This window comes from Rhinolophus sinicus, chromosome 1 (genome assembly GCF_057876585.1).
Source record: "Rhinolophus sinicus isolate RSI-liver-muscle chromosome 1, RSI-T2T, whole genome shotgun sequence".
Classification (NCBI taxonomy): Eukaryota; Metazoa; Chordata; class Mammalia; order Chiroptera; family Rhinolophidae; genus Rhinolophus; species Rhinolophus sinicus.
In genome coordinates, this window is record NC_142501.1 from 65,522,529 (window position 1) to 65,538,478 (window position 15,950).

At 38.7% G+C, this 15,950-nt stretch overlaps 1 protein-coding gene and 1 pseudogene across 4 annotated transcripts in view; one reads left to right on the forward strand and one right to left on the reverse strand.

The window, feature by feature from the left end:
- GRIP1 (glutamate receptor interacting protein 1) overlaps window positions 1–15,950 on the reverse strand; it is a 622,932-nt gene that overhangs the window by 497,510 nt on the left and 109,472 nt on the right. The gene's annotated exons all lie outside the window — the stretch shown is intronic.
- Window positions 1,024–1,375, forward strand: LOC109447765 (cytochrome c pseudogene; annotated as a pseudogene).

The following is a 15,950-nucleotide window of genomic DNA, read 5'->3' on the forward strand; positions in this document are numbered from 1 at the left end:
TTGAATAAATGTAGATTGTTGTACATGAAAAAATAAGACATTCCCTGAAAATAAGCCCTAATGGAACAAAAATTAATATAAGACCTGGTCTTACTTTCAGGAAAACACAGTAGACCTACTTACTGACCTGCCTGGGAGAACACCGAAAACAGGAAACTTGCCTTATTCACATGTATATTCCCAGGTCCTGACATAAGGTGGACCTTTGCTCCTGGTCACTTCCGTCACTTGCTCTTTGCTGCTGTCATCTCAGTGCACATTTACTCTGTGTTCTAAAAGACCATGTAAAGGTTTTCCTGCTTGTGATTGACTATGTTTTCCATTATGCCAATTGTGTTTCTTAAACACTCCAATGCAAATTTTAATTCTGTCATTTTAATTTATCTCCCCTTGCCATCTTTTGCTCATGTCATCCAGGGTCCCTTTTATTTTTCCAAGTTTGTTTGTTTGTTTGTTTGTTTATTTTTAATTAAAGTTTATTGGGGTAATAATGGTTAGCAAAGTTATATAGGTTTCAGGTGTACAATTCTGTAATACATCATCTATAAATCACATTGTGTGTTCACCACCCAGAGTCAGTTCTCCTTCCATCACCATATATTTGATCCCCTTTACCCTCATCTACCACTCCACGCCCCCCCACCCTCTGGTAACCACTAAACTATTACCTGTGTCTATGAGTTTTTGTTTCTTCATTTGTTTGTCTTGTTCCTTTGTTGTTTTCAGTTTTATATCCCATGTATCAGTGAAATCATATGGTTCTCGACTTTTTCCATCCGACTTACTTCGCTTAGCAAAATCATCTCAAATTCCATCCATGTTTTACCTCAAGGCAATCTTTCCTTTGGGTTTTATATACTTTCATTGAGATTTTGCCTCTATGTAGTCAATGTAGGATGCCTAAGTTATTCAAAATAGCCCACTGTTTCCTGTTATAAATTATACTTATACGCAGAGAGAACTGGACGTCCAGCTTGCGAGTGTGAGTCTCTGTATCACACGTGAAGAAGGAGCGATTTTAAAATGGATGATATTGAAAAGGGCAAGAAGAGTTTTGTTCAGAAGTGTGCCCAGTGCCCTACCATGGAAAAGGGAGGCAAGCACCAGACGGGGCCAAATCTCTATGGTCTGTTTGGGCAAAAAGACAGGTCAGGCCCCTGGGTTTTCTTACACGAATGCCAATAAGAACAAGGGTATCACCTGGGGGGAGGAGACACTGGTGGAGTATTTGGAGAATCCCAAGGAGTATATCCCTAGAGCAAAAATGACCTTTGCTGTCATTAAGAAGATGGAAGAAAGGGCAGACTTGACAGCGTGTCTCAAGAAGGCGACTAAGGACTCATGCTTGGCCACTGCCTTATTTATTACTAACTAGCAACATCTCATGACTTTTTCAAAGTGTGCTATATTTAAATTGATCTCATATACCAGAATTCAGATCATGAATGGCTGATAGAAGATTTCTTTGGGGCAGTCCTGATTCAAATAAGATTGGCTTTTAGTTAAATGGATATAATCAGCTTTTCCAACTTGGATGATAATTTGGTTCAGCAAGAGCTATCACTGTTTTCCCTTCTAAAGATATGATTGGAGGTGATTAGTCATGTTCAACTTTTCACAGAGATGGTAAAAGTCATCTCAGAACCTGAAGGAAATTGGTCTTTTATTTAGATTACATAACTGGTTACATTTACAGGTTTAAATACTGAGGAAATCCCCTCACTGTCTCATAGTACAGCAAGACTCGCTTGTGTTTCAAGTTCTGTTAATTAGCCTGTTAAAAGGCAAAGCCCGAAGATAAGGTCTCAGTGTCCACTTTATCTTTTCGGTTCTAACTATGCCAATTTAATTAAAATTTCCTGTATCTAAATTGTTGCCTTTTCCTTAATGAAAGGCATTTTAGTTTGGTTTATGTATAATATCAAATAAAGAACATTTAACACTTGCCAAAAACAAAAACAAACAAACAAAACAATTACAACCAGAAGTAATCTCTTCCTCTGATCTTTCAGCTTGATACTTCTTTCCCTTAATCTGCACTGTTATTTTATGAACTCCAAATTTAGGGGTTCCTCTGTTTTCATCCTAGAAGGAGGGTGTTCTATCCAGGCTCATGTGTTGACCAAACTGGTGATTCGGAGAGCTCAGCCTTGCTCACTGTCTTCCAGGAAGCAGGTCTAATCCCAGATGTAAAGCAAAGGGACCATGGGTGCGTCCGTTTATCCTGCCTCCACGAGTCTAGCCTAATTCAGAGCGAGTCTAGTGGACCTAGATGGGATCTTCTCTCAAGCCTGTGGATTAATGGAGTTCAAAGATATGGGAAAAATGAGCATGCCCAGGGTAAAAGATTTCCTAAAATGCAATGCAGTCCACCTCTATACTATGTTCTGTCCTGTGTGTCTGAACGTACTGCCATCAAATGAACATTGAAAGTTGAGAGAACACAATTAAAGCCTCTTCACAGAAAACTGAATAAAAGAAAAAAGCAAGGGACCAACAATCGAACTCTGAAACTTGCTAAATTTAAGAACTGGAGGAAGAGAGAGAAAGAAGTAGTCCAAAGCTAAATGATAACCATGCCGTGTTACCGAGATAACTTGAGGCAAAGTTGGGGGGAGGGGGTTGAAGTACTGAGCAGGGGTGACCATCAATGTCAATGATGTCATCAAGGGAAAAGAATGAGTACTGCACGATTCGCAGGTTCCCGACGTCACTGGAATTTTCAGAAGGATACAAAAAATACCATTCTGGCAGCTGATTAAGCAATGAGGAGAAGGGTGAAGAAAGGGAAACCAGGACATTCTTGTTGAGGAAGATCAACAGTGAAATAGAGGTGAGAAATACGTGGGAGTCACCTATTTTAATATTTGAGATGGTAAAATCTACAAGCACTACTTAAATCTCTAAGTAAAAATAATTGACATAATTCCCTTTCTTGCATTTGGGAAAACCATCTCAGGTTTGGAAAATAGTGAGAGTAACCATTAGGCACATCCATTTTAAAATAGAGGGGCACAAGTGGGATGAGGAGCGAAGAATTAAAGCCCAGAAATCAGAGAATATTAGATGAAATACCAGTGAGGAAAGGCTCCATGATTTCTTTTCTAACACTGAGTCCAAAAATTTCCTCCTTAACTCTGCTAAATCACCATGAAATTTTTGGACCTCTCTTTTTAATATTTTGTTAAATTGTTATATGGCTCCAATATCAACCACAGGGTATGTGTCAAACTCTAGAGGATTCTTACAACTAAATAAATAAAACAGTGAATTTGTATGGTTTGATGGCTAGACATTATCACACTCATTGATAGGAAGATTATCGCAGAAGAAAAGTGAAATTCTTTTGAATGGCATTAAAAATGTATGTATTTTTATAGGTAAGAAAATGTCATTAAGTATTTTCTTTCATATCTTACACACTGAGTGTATCAAAGATCTAACTAATATTTTCAACCACAATGCAGAGAGACTAAGCCATAACATAAAGGCTTCTGGCCTCAAGCAAACTTGATGAAGGCAGTGGAACCCGTGAATCAGAAGTATTGTGTATCTCAGCTTTGATCTACAACCCCAAAGAGAATCTCACCCAGGATTCCTTCGACCCAGGAGCACAAGACCACCAAATACCGTGTTTCCCTGAAAATAAGACCTAGCCAGACCATCAGCTCTAATGTGTCTTTTGGAGCAAAAATTAATAAAAGACCTGGTATTATATTACATTATATAAGACCCAGTCTTATTTTAATATTTATTATCTTAATTTTTGCTCCAAAAGACACAATAGAGCTGATGGTCCGGCTAGGTCTTATTTTCAGGGAAACTATTAGTAAATTGTTCTTACTTCATTAATCATTTAAGAAAGATCATGACCTAGAAACTCTCCCACTCTAAAAACTAATTCCTATCTGAAAAAAAAAAATCATCAGATTACCCACCAACTGCTTAAATATTTGAACATTTAAAAAGGGACTCACTCAAACAAGTGTTTATTGAGGAGTCTGAGACTAAAGGGAATAGGTCACTTAGATGCCAACACGGAATTGACTCTTTAGTCAGGTGAGCAGGACAAAGATTATATAAAGAACCAACATTCAAGGCAGTAGGCTCAAGGGGCTAAAATCAGAGGCAAGAAAAACGCAGCGATTACCAATGTGGTTTAATGGCAGTGACTTTAGCATGAGATGACATTAACCTTATGGGCGGCAACTTCCATTTTTATTTACAATCTTTCCTATGTGTGACATCTTTTGGCCTTCCGTCTAATTTTTCTCCTAGAGAGTGGATTTACTGGCTACGCATAAGTTTCCAAAGCAAGTTAAGCTTTAACTATCTGATTTAACCTTTCTCTTGAGTACAGTCAACACCAATGGAGGCTGGCACCACTTTTTCAAGACTTAAGCTAATATAAAGGCATGACCGAGCCTGTGCCTCTTCCCCTAGGAGCTGCACAAGGGCTCGGGATCATCAACATGTTAATTCTCCAGAGAAATCTACCAGAAAAGATGAGATCACTTGTACGTAGTTAGACTAAAAATAAATTCTGTCTTATGTTATATGGAAATGACTGCTGACATTTTCCCCAAACATAACCCTAGTCTTAGGAAAAAAATCAGCTTAGCATTTTGTTGATTTTGAAATTCATTTATCATACTAAACGCATAATATGTATTACCTCTTCCTTTACAGTTTAGACAGGGTGTACATCTTAGTTTCTGCATATTTAGTTCATTCAACGAAAATTAATTGAGGGTCTACTGTGTACTGGCTGCTGTTATAGGCTCATCTGAGGACACCGCAATGAAATGAAATGAAGAAAGTGACATCTCTGCCATCACAGAACTTACATTTTAGTGGATGAATATATAAATGTACCACCTGCATCCACAGTGCAGTAATGTTCATTCATCACAGTGAAATCTACTTCCTGTCTTAAACTTGTAAATATTTAAGTAGTGTCAGGTATCTAAACAAGTCACTAAGTAACTTTTTTTCTGCACCACTATTAAACTATTATAGCCCAGATCTAAAGCTTAGCATATTCACATAATATTCTGTGGGCTTTCTATCTTTTTTTTTTTTAATTTCCTATAGCAGGTTGCTCTCCCTTGCACAAGTTACCTTTAATAAAAGGATTCTTTTTTTTCCATTCTTTTTTTCCGTTCTTAACCCCAACAACCTCCCCCAGCAGCATGACTCATTCTCCCGACGTACACAAAAAACGTTCTCATGCAGTTTGTATTCTCATGTGAGAGCACCTTGGTTTGAAGGATACCTTCTTGTCCTTAATCTCATCTTTTCAAAGATCTTGAAGACCTACTTGACGCGGCATACAATGTGATCACTTCTTTATCTTTTCAGGTCATGTCTTGCAACTCACTGTATACTCCACAGAACTGCTTTCGTTTCTCAGTCACCACAAGCTCCATCTCACCTCCAGGCCTTTGCTCACGCTTTACACACTGCCTAGAACAGGCAAAATGCTTCTTCAACCTTTAATACTTAGTTCCGACATTATCTTCTCCAAGAAACTTTCCCTGCCCCTGTATCTCTGCTCCGTGGGGGTACTTTAAGTTCTCTTCCTCCCAGCTCGCACAATACATGAGGAAGAACCACAGTAACGGAGCTTCCCACACTGTACTGCAATCATCTAAGGAGCAGATCTGAAAGGGGACATGAAGTCCTGGTCCCGTCTGTATACCAGTGTCTCATACAGTGCCCTCCATATAGGAGATACTACAAAACATGTTGTTGGATAAACACATGAATGAATTTAAAAAACACACTTCAATAAATTTTTCACAGTTGAAAATAGCAAGTAACGAAAACTTGTGAAATTACCAAGTTCCCTAAACCAAAATATGTATCTTAACTCAGTCCAATGGTTTTCTTCTTTTGCAATACAAGATATCTATTTATGTAGCTTTTTGTTTTAACTGGATATTAAATAAAATTAAATGTATAAACTTGAAAAATCCTACAGGGATCATGGAAGTTGATGGAGGAACTATAGTAAGCAACTGAACAAATATCTGTTATGAGATTTACCCTCTGCCCAGGAGACACCAGAAAGAACTTCATTAGAAAAGACCTCCCTTCACCTATGAGGTAATGAAAGGGACATTGCCAGAGCCCTTAAGCCAAGGAGTGGGTGACATCAACTTTATCCTGAGCAATTTAAATCTGTCTAGAATGCTATGAGGCCTAGATGAAAAAGAGGAGCTAAACATGTTTTAATTTACCATTCTTGGCAGCTGCCCCTCTCAAAAAGAGATGAACTTGAGCTTTGGCTGTGGAGCTTCCCTTCACAGTCAGGATTTTTTCTTTTTTTTTTTTTTTTTTTGCCTCAGTTACTTGCTACTTTCTTATCTCTGGAGCAGCTATTTTTGTAGTAAAATTCATAAGCTAAATAGTTTTGAATTTCTATTGTATAATAAAGAATGTATCTGGCTTTGTTCTGGGTTCCTGGGAGGGAGTCTCTAAATTCAGAATTGCACAGGTGACAGGACTGTCTTTGTTACCCACACTAGGTCCTCAGACCACACCTGAATTTATGCTAATGAAGCGACTCATGATGGGCCCTTAGACAGTTTCAGGATGGGGGCTGGCCAGGCTAGAGAGATGAGAGGGATGGGACTTTGAATCACATGATGTCCGCTCAGTCTCTGGGGAGGAAAAAAAGGCTAAGGATTGAGTTCAGTCACATGGCCAATGATTCAATAAATCATGCCTACACAATGAAACCCCAATAAAAACTCTGGGCACCGAGGCTCTGGTGAGCTTCCTGATAGGTGAACAAATTGATATTTCTGGAAGGCAACGTGTCCTAATTCTAAAGAGAGAAGTCACAAAAGCTCTGTGTTCAAGGCTCTTCCAGATCTAGTCCTACATGTCTTCACACAGATGGTTCTGTTTGTATCCTTTATAATAAAAACGTAACCATAGCATAGTGCTTTCTTCACTTCTATGGGTCATTCTAGTGAATTATCAAACTTCAAGAGATTGTAGGAATTCCTGAATTTGTAGTCAGTTAGTCAAAAGTATACTGCAAATTTGTGGCTGGCATCTGATGTGAGGGCATTCCTGTTAGGGACGCTGACTTTTAACCTCTCCTGTAACTCCAGGAGATGGCAAGCATCAAAACTGTATTACAGATTTACACTGCTCTGTCATGGGAACCACACAATTATCATACTTACTCAGAATGAATACAAAACGTCAGGCCTGGAGTCAGGGGACTTGGGTCCAGGTCCAAACCTACATTTAGTAGCTCTATGATCTTGGGCAATCCACATAACTGTTCTGAGTGTCTCTTTCCTCAACAGTAAATGAGAGGGGCTTCTGCCATTTCCCATCTTTATACTGCTCCCACTAGGCCTCAATTTGGTGGGATGCCAATGATCGCTTGTTCCTCTGGACAGAATTCTTCTATAGGCCTCTATTATTAGCAATGATTTGCAGATATTAATCGATTTGAGGACTTTGCACTTCCTGTTCCCTCTACCTGGAACACTCCTTCCCCAGACGTCTATGTCACTTACTGCCTAACTTTCTCCAAGGTTTTTCTGCACAAATATAATTTTCCTGTTGATCCTTGCTGGTCATGTTATCTACAGTTTCAACCCCCATACTCAACATTTGACCACCTCCTTCTCTGCTTTATTTGGCTCCAACATTTATTTTTAACTAATGTACTATATATGGCAAGGGCTTGTTTCTCATATATTTCCTCAGTAGATTGTAAGCTCTGTGAGGGCAGGGATCTTTGCCGTTTGGTAAATGACAAATAAATAATACGTGCTTCACAAATATTTCACAAATGGATCCATGATTAGCTTTTCTATGTAGGCACAGCAGCTTAGTGCTCAGACCTGAAATAACTGCAAAAATTATTCCCCCACAATTCAAAAAGACTAGGAAAAAAGTGTTATGATAGGTAATAACAGAATGCTAGGAATGGTAGTCAGAGTGAGAAATTATGGAGGTTAAGAAATTTTGTGTTGATAGCAAGGATTAAAGACTAGAGAGGATGGTAATGAGTGAAACTGATGAGATAAGACACTGGGAAAGAGTAAGACCATACATCTTAGAATGTTCAATGATGAAGACAAGGAAAGGAACAGGGGAAAAACTGTATAGCAGTCAGTGCTACTGTAATTCGAAAAGGTGAGAAATTATCTTATTAGTCACAGCAGATTATGAAAAACAGGTGGTATAAGAAAAATGCTCTGAAATATTGATAAATTGCAGGGGAACGATAGTTTAAACCTGCTATCCGATACAGTATCTGCTGGACCCAAGAAGCTATTAAGCACTTGAAATGTGGCTACTCTGAATGAAGATGTATTTAAAGGTATAAAGTTAATGCCAGATTTCAAAGATTTAGTACAAATTTTAAAGTGTAACACATATTATTTAAAATGTTGGTATTAGTTACATATTAAAATAATATTTTTTGGCTATATCAGACTAAATAAAATATATAATTAAAATTAATTTCACCTTTCTTTTTACTGTTGTAACGTGGCTAACAGAACATTTAAAATGCCATATGGGGGCTAGCATTATATTTCTATCGGAAGTGCTGGTTTAGAAGTATCCAAGGGGTGTATAAAGAATTCTGCAGGTTTGATGTCATCTCCTACGAATCTGGAGAAATGAGAGAAGGCAGTCTCCATTAGAGAAATTTGCTATGGAAGGAGAGTCTTCAAGGGAAAGCAGAGTTTCAACATCAGGGAGGAAGTGAAATGGTTCTTTGGGAAAAAGTTATAGTTCAGGTAGCAGAGGCAGGGTAGTAGGTCAAATCGCAGGAGAGGTAGACACTGAAGTTCATCTACTCCACGCTGGTCCCAAAGCTGAGAGCATTTCCTTTAGTCAAGATGAACTTCCTTTGGGAAGTTGCGGGAGGATGAATAAGTCATCCAATTATAATACTGTCAGCCAACAAACATTTATTAAGGACTTTATGTATCTTAGGCTCTAGGAATTTAAAAATGACTAAGTTCCTGCCCACAAAGTGTTCTCAGGCTAGAGGGAGAAACACGTATATAAAAATAAATTGCAACATATATCCTGGAAAATACAGTAATTGAGTGTAACCTAGGTCCCAAGGTCAGAGCCAAGAGTGAGATATACACAGTTTAAGTGCTATGTGCTATGTCAGCTGGGGCATGGGCTACACAAATAGGCAACTCAGCACAATTTCAACTCAAGATACAAAAGGGTCATGTCTTCTTTTACTTAAAAGCGTTAAAGCTTTTGTCTGGGAAAAAACATATTCCCCATAAGACTTTTGTAAATGTAAAGTAATTTACAATGTATTATTCCACTCTCTGTCATTTAAACAATCACTATGCTGCATTCAAAAACTTTTAAAATACCCGCTTATTATCTGCAATAGTATTTTAGGTGTCTTTATATAAAGCAAAATGTGCACATAACTGCTACTCGCTTTTACTATTTTAAGATGCCAGATGGTTACAAACGAGAATACTAGAGTATTTCTTTCATTTTTCTGATTTTGTTTTTCTTTTTTCAAAAACTGTAATACAGTTTGGCTGGCATATTTAGTTCTAAGAGGTATAATATGAAACAGCAAAATCTCATTGATAGAAACAAATCAACCTGTGTATACCTTTCTGGTTCTCTTCATTTCTTCAGAGGCACTGCCTTAAAGAGGAAGAGAGCTGCTGGTAACCCCGGGGTTGGGGACGGCAGTGCACCCGCGGTGCGCATGCGCGTGTTTGTGGCAAGCCTTGATCACGTCTGGGGTTTACCCTTGTCAGAACAGGCCGATGGCAGGAAGAGAGGCATTGGGCATTAGGTTCAGAGAAACCTAGATCCAAATCTCACCTTTACAGCTGATTAAATTTAGAATCTTGAGAATATTAATCAACTTCTCAGAACTGCAATTTCATCACCAAGATAATGGAGTTAATAGGCTACACACACCCCATATTGTGAAAATTAAATGAACATTCTGAAAAACAGAAGGTGCTCAGTAAGTGGTACTTCTGTAATCCTTTTCCTTCCCTCCAAACCCCACTGCCCCTTCCCTCCTGGTCATAGCCACATACCCCCAAAAGAAAGAAAAAAATTACATTAATCGACATAGCAGATATTGTCCTCCTAGGGGTACTAGTACATCAGTGAAAGCAGCCAACCATGTCCTGTGTATTAAAATGGCAGAACACAGTTGCAGAATAAAAACATCATTAATTTCTATTAAAAATTTACTACTTAAGGACTTTCTAGCAAAATTAATCCAAGCTAATTGAATAGTCCTTGAAGAACAGGAAAATCATCAAGGCCATCGCAAACTATTGATTCAGTTTCTAGAAAGCTAAAAAGCAAATTATAGAAAGTTGTTATGAGAATCTTCTCCTTATCAGCTTGAACAAAGGCTCATAAACTTCACCCACTAAATTCCAACAATCTAAAATTCAGTAGAAGAATAACATCTTAAAATAACCCTAAGAGGGTGTGTTTTTATCAGAAAAAATAACCTGCCTTAAATCCTCTAGGGAAAGAAATAAGACATAAATTTAATTTTTTTATGTTATAAAAATTTTCCAATTTTGATATCAAAGTCTCCTTTTTATTTGAATAAGTACAATGTCCACAAAAAAGTTCTAAAGAAAAACAATAATGCATTTGATTAAAATAAATCACAATGCTGAGTACAGTCTCCAGCGAATAGGGCACTGAATGACTGTGCAGGAAATAGTAAATAAGCAGCAAAAGCAAGTATGTCTTAACAACATGTTACGACAGGACCATACATTAATTCAGGTGATTCTTTAAAAATCCACGCAGGACAGGTAGACATTTTTATACCAACTTTGTGGGTGAGGAGGCTCAGAGACGGAGAGTGACTTGACTAAGATCATGCTTCCTAAGTGGACTGGAACCCAAATTAGCTGATTCATTTGGGGGCCTTTAAAAATTTTAGTGTTGAGAACACCCCCATGGAGGTTATTCAGTTTCCAGGCCACACAGGAATCCTGTCAATAACATTCTTGACATGTGGTTATTTGGTCCCTGTTTCACAGTTCCAGAGACTCACTCCTTTTATAAGGTCACTGTTGCCATTTCTGAAATGTCTTCTTTACAATAAATCTAAATCTTCTCCCTAGTTATTTTTATCCTTCCACCCTGGCTACACAGCATAAATCAAATCCCCTTTCCATAAAAGACCTGGTTCCCTAAAGCTCTTTGTACTTCATAGCTAAACATTCCTTCCATCAAAATGGTTTACCATGAGATGCTGTGATGGCACCACCAAGGTACCACGTCTGAAAACCCTTGCTCACGTCTACCTTCCCATTTCTTCTCACCTTTTGATTTTCCTTTAACATCACCCCTGAGGTATTTAAAACAGAATCATAAATAGACTGATAAATAAAAGAACATACAATTAAATGGCAACTAGTAATAACCCTGATCTTCCCAAATTATTGACCTTCCCAAAATATCTAGCACTGTTTAGTGGAGGATTATTTATAATCTGTATCTGTAAGAATCAATAGAGTTATAAACTCTCCTCATCCTTCACATTCAAAGGCAGAATTCATCCAATTGTTTACACAACAAGCATTTATTGAACACCAACTACATGCCATGTCCTATGGTAGGCTGTGACAAGCACTACCCATGGGAGTTTCTACTCTGAGAAGGAGTAATAATATTATTATTATCAAATAACTTTTAATGAGCATTTACTGTGTGTCTAAGTGCTTTTTTACAGGCACTAATTCCTCATGACGACCATAGGTAGGTTCTATTGTGATCACTATTTTCTGATGAGGAAACTAGATCCCAGAGAGGTTGGGGAATTTGTCAGCCTCTCTTTCTTTTCCCACCCTTCTTTTTTCTTTTTTGCTCTTTAAGTTTTTTTTCCGTTAGCTCCTGGCTGCCCAATGCCCTTGCTAAGGCTAAGTACTATGAGTTTTCTTCATGCACAAATTTACATTCGTATGTAGATGACCACCAGGCATTAATACTGCTGCATCTGTTCTCCCTTTCTTTAACCCACTTCCTCTCCTGTGTACACAAATGGCCAAGGTCAGCAGATGGGCACCCCAAGTTTGACTCGACACTTGAACTGAACAATGAGATATATTCTAAGTAGCCAGGGGAAGGGGATATACTATTTCAGAGCAACTGTTATTAATCATGCCCAACGTCCTTCATTTCATGCAACACCAGTAGTTGGTAAACAGCAGGATCAGAATGAGCAGTGTGTGCTATGACACGGAAGGCTTCATTGGCAGATCATGCTGTACGGTGTGTGCTTTGGTAAAGAGGCACAAATGTCAAACTTCGAGGATTCCTTTGCCGATGATTTTATCTTCCAATCTTATGAAGAATCTTTCCATCTTCCATGTTGGCACGGCTAAAGTAAACTAATCCTGCATTTCACTAGTTAATGCCTCATCTGAAGGACAAATAGGGGTTAGCCCAGAGAGGGAATGGGGCTGAATACAGGTAGTCAGGGTCTTCATAGCAAGGGGCCTGAGCATGTACAGGGTGGCTTGGGGGATTCCAGGAACAAGTGCCAGGTTGGAAAGGACGGAGCGGGAGCATTGTCAAGGAAGAGCTTTCTGATGAGAGTATATTTGAGTATCATGAGGAACCGCAATATATGTAACAGTTATATACATGAGGAACCACTATATACGTCAGTTATATACTGATATTCTTAAATTGATTTCCTCTATTTAAGCATTATAGGTATTAAAGACATCCTTAATGAAAAGACAGCATTACAAATATTTGGGGTTTAATGTTATCTATATTTCGCTTTTCTGAGAAATTGCTTCAGTTCATCACAAATGCAAAAGGAAAGAGAAGCAGTAAGCATGTCCCTGATTAAACTTTTAAAAGGGAAGTAGCACTGCAGTAAATACATTTACAGATTATTTGGCTTGTGAAATTTCATTTGATAGATATCATAATCATCTTTTTAGTCTTTGGACCGTATGATATTTAGAAAGTTGTTGAGTTTGTGTTTTGTTTTTGTTTTTTAATTAGAAAGGAGTCTAAAAATGCAATGCAACTAAAAATCTACTAAAACAATGTAAGAACTTAATTCGGTGTGTGTGTGTGTGTGTGTGATATATATTCATTCTTAGTTTTTAAGTTTCCTTTCCATGAGTTTGAAGCAGGCAGCTGCATCTTATGCAATATCCTCACAGGTTCAGCATTTAAAAGGTTCACTTTGACCCAGGAAATCTGAAAGCAAAAACTAATACTGCAAAAGTCTATCGTCTCCAGTCCTTGTCTGATACCCTGAGATGATCAATAATTCTAACTCCCAGGCTTTGCAGGTTAATGTCACATTACCATGAATTCTTCCAGGTAGAACTTCAGTGGGAGGGTTGATTTGATACTTTTCTCTGCAGCATTGGCAGAAAGGACCTTGAGAGACTGTTGTGCTGTGAAACAGCATTCACTCTTTAGCTGAGGCAACTCATTTACACTTCAGGCTTTTAGATAAAGAGGTTAGACTCTATACAATCTCAAAGCTTCTCACATGCTATAATTCTGTGACTTTTGGACGACTTGGTTTCCTCCTTTACAGATTGGAGCATGACAGATAGCCTGAGCCTAAGGCTATTATAAACCATCTATCTTTCCAGAGGAAAAGGCCATGTCCTTTTAAGTAAATGCGACATACAGCTAGCAATTCAAGTGCATAAAAAGGAGTACTGACTGGTTTTAGTTAGAGCACGGTACATGTTTGGTGGGGCACTTTGCTGAACAGAAGCCAGTATGTCCATTCTGAGCAATGAAGAGAAAGGTGAGGAGTGCAACTCTGAGAGTAAGTGGGCAGTTAGAGAGCTGTAAGATGTGTGTGTGAGCAAGCCCTGCGGCCTGGTAAGTTGATGGAGCTGATGGTAGCAGAGGTAGGGAATGACAGGAGAGTGACACAGAGGGTCAGAAAGGGAAAGCTACTGTTGTCTCCATTACTGTAGGGCTCAACATGTCACTCCAAAGGCCTCCACTGAGCCATTTTGTGTTCTTTCCTCATCGACAGTTTTAAAGTCAAATTATGCAGGAGGTGTTTAATATGGAGTTGTCATCCTCTCGCACAGGATAACAAGAGTCACTACAAAAACACTCATCTATTGTAATAAAAATGGATACCAAATGTCAACTTCGACCATCCAAAAATGTTTGGCTCAAATATCCATCAGATTAATAGATTCATTAATCTGTCAATAATCCATTGTATTATTCCTAACTATTCTATGAGATAATCCTATATCCTCCTCCATAGTTTAGCAAACTTTGGAGGCTTCCATGCTCTGGCTCTGATTTTCTACTTCTGTTGAATTATTATCCATTGCTTGAATACCCTGAAATTATTCTTTTCCTTGACCTCTGCACAGACCCAAATGTGGAACTCCCCTTCATCCCACCCTTCTTCCTGCTATGCAATTATTCACAGCTCTTGTACTTAGCAGAACATTTAGAGAAAGATGGTGGGCCAGTGAGATGGGCTACTGCACAGCACTGCTCAGTCAACAACTTCACCTTTTCCTAAAAGACCTTTCTACTTCTTTCCCTCCAAAAATTCTCATGAGCCATTCTACTAAGTCCCTCACTATTTGCTTGCTCCTCTCTCCCCTCTATTTCCCACAATGTCCAAGAAAATTCTACATAATCACTATTACTTAGAGCAATTCACTTCTCTCCAGGGCTGTCTTATAAACTCAATTCTAGGCCCAGCTTTGAATAATACACACCTAGAAGAGAGCCTGAGATGACAGTCTTTCCTTTAAAATGATTGGCAATTCCTAGGTAGTAGTTGTGGTTTTAAATAGTGACATTTTTCATTACAAATATATTCAAATATATGCCCTAAACAATGGTCATCAATCCTAAACAATAGTTAGCCTAAATATTTTACCATGACTTCCCAAAGTGGCACCCAGAGTATATTATCCTTTATTTATTTTAATACAGTTATTCTCAAACTTCAGCACGCACCCATATGGAGGGCTTGGGAAAACACAGATTGCTGGGCCTCCTCTCCAGGGCTTTGGTCTCAGTAGACTTGGAAATCTGCACTTCCAACATGTTCCAGGCATAGCTAATACTCTGTCCCTTGAAGAACCACTGCTTTAACAGAAGTTCTGTGAAAAGGGCAGGAAGAGCAGCAGAGGGCTTTGACTAACATAATGGCTGGAGCTTTCTGCTGAAGGTGTAGGTAGCAAACGCTTTCACCTGTCCCCTGTCAACCCACATATGGTGATGAATCATCTTGTTCCCACAGATTCTATTCTATTTCCTTAAGTTCCACGGAGCAAGCATTGGTATGGTCTGCATATTAATCATTCTTCCCAGACCCCTGTCATCACAGCAGCTCTAAGGATGTGCTCAGGCCTTACATCACAACTGTGAAACTGTTTAGAAGATGATGCTCATTTTCCCTCCCCTTAATTTCCCCTTAATCACCATGATTGTTGCTGATTACTCCTCAATGCTGGTGGGGGAGAATATGTAACGAGTGAGAAGCTTGAAGGAGATAAAAACAGTTGATAGAGTACATGATCCTTCGTATGTTTAGCTTTCAGATGTGACAATAATTTTCGTACTCTTCTGAGCAGATGACAGATGGCTGACTTCTGGCATAGAAAGGATTGACGCTTTGATGTGATGGCTGCCCCCACAGCCTCACTGACAAGGCACTGTAAATGAGAATCGTAACCAGAATTTTAGCTTCTGTTCAGCATCAACTGTTCAGCATCTTTTCACCAGTGAGATTTCTCCTGAGACAGGCTATGTCTTCAGGAATCCTTAAATTTACCAACTTAATCAATAGCCAAGTATAAGACACAAAGCCACACACATAGTGACAGCCTCTGAAAGCAATATTTGTAGCTGACATTAAAGAATCACCTCGTGGTTTAGTGTAGAAAGGGGAGTTCCTCCTGTACTATCTT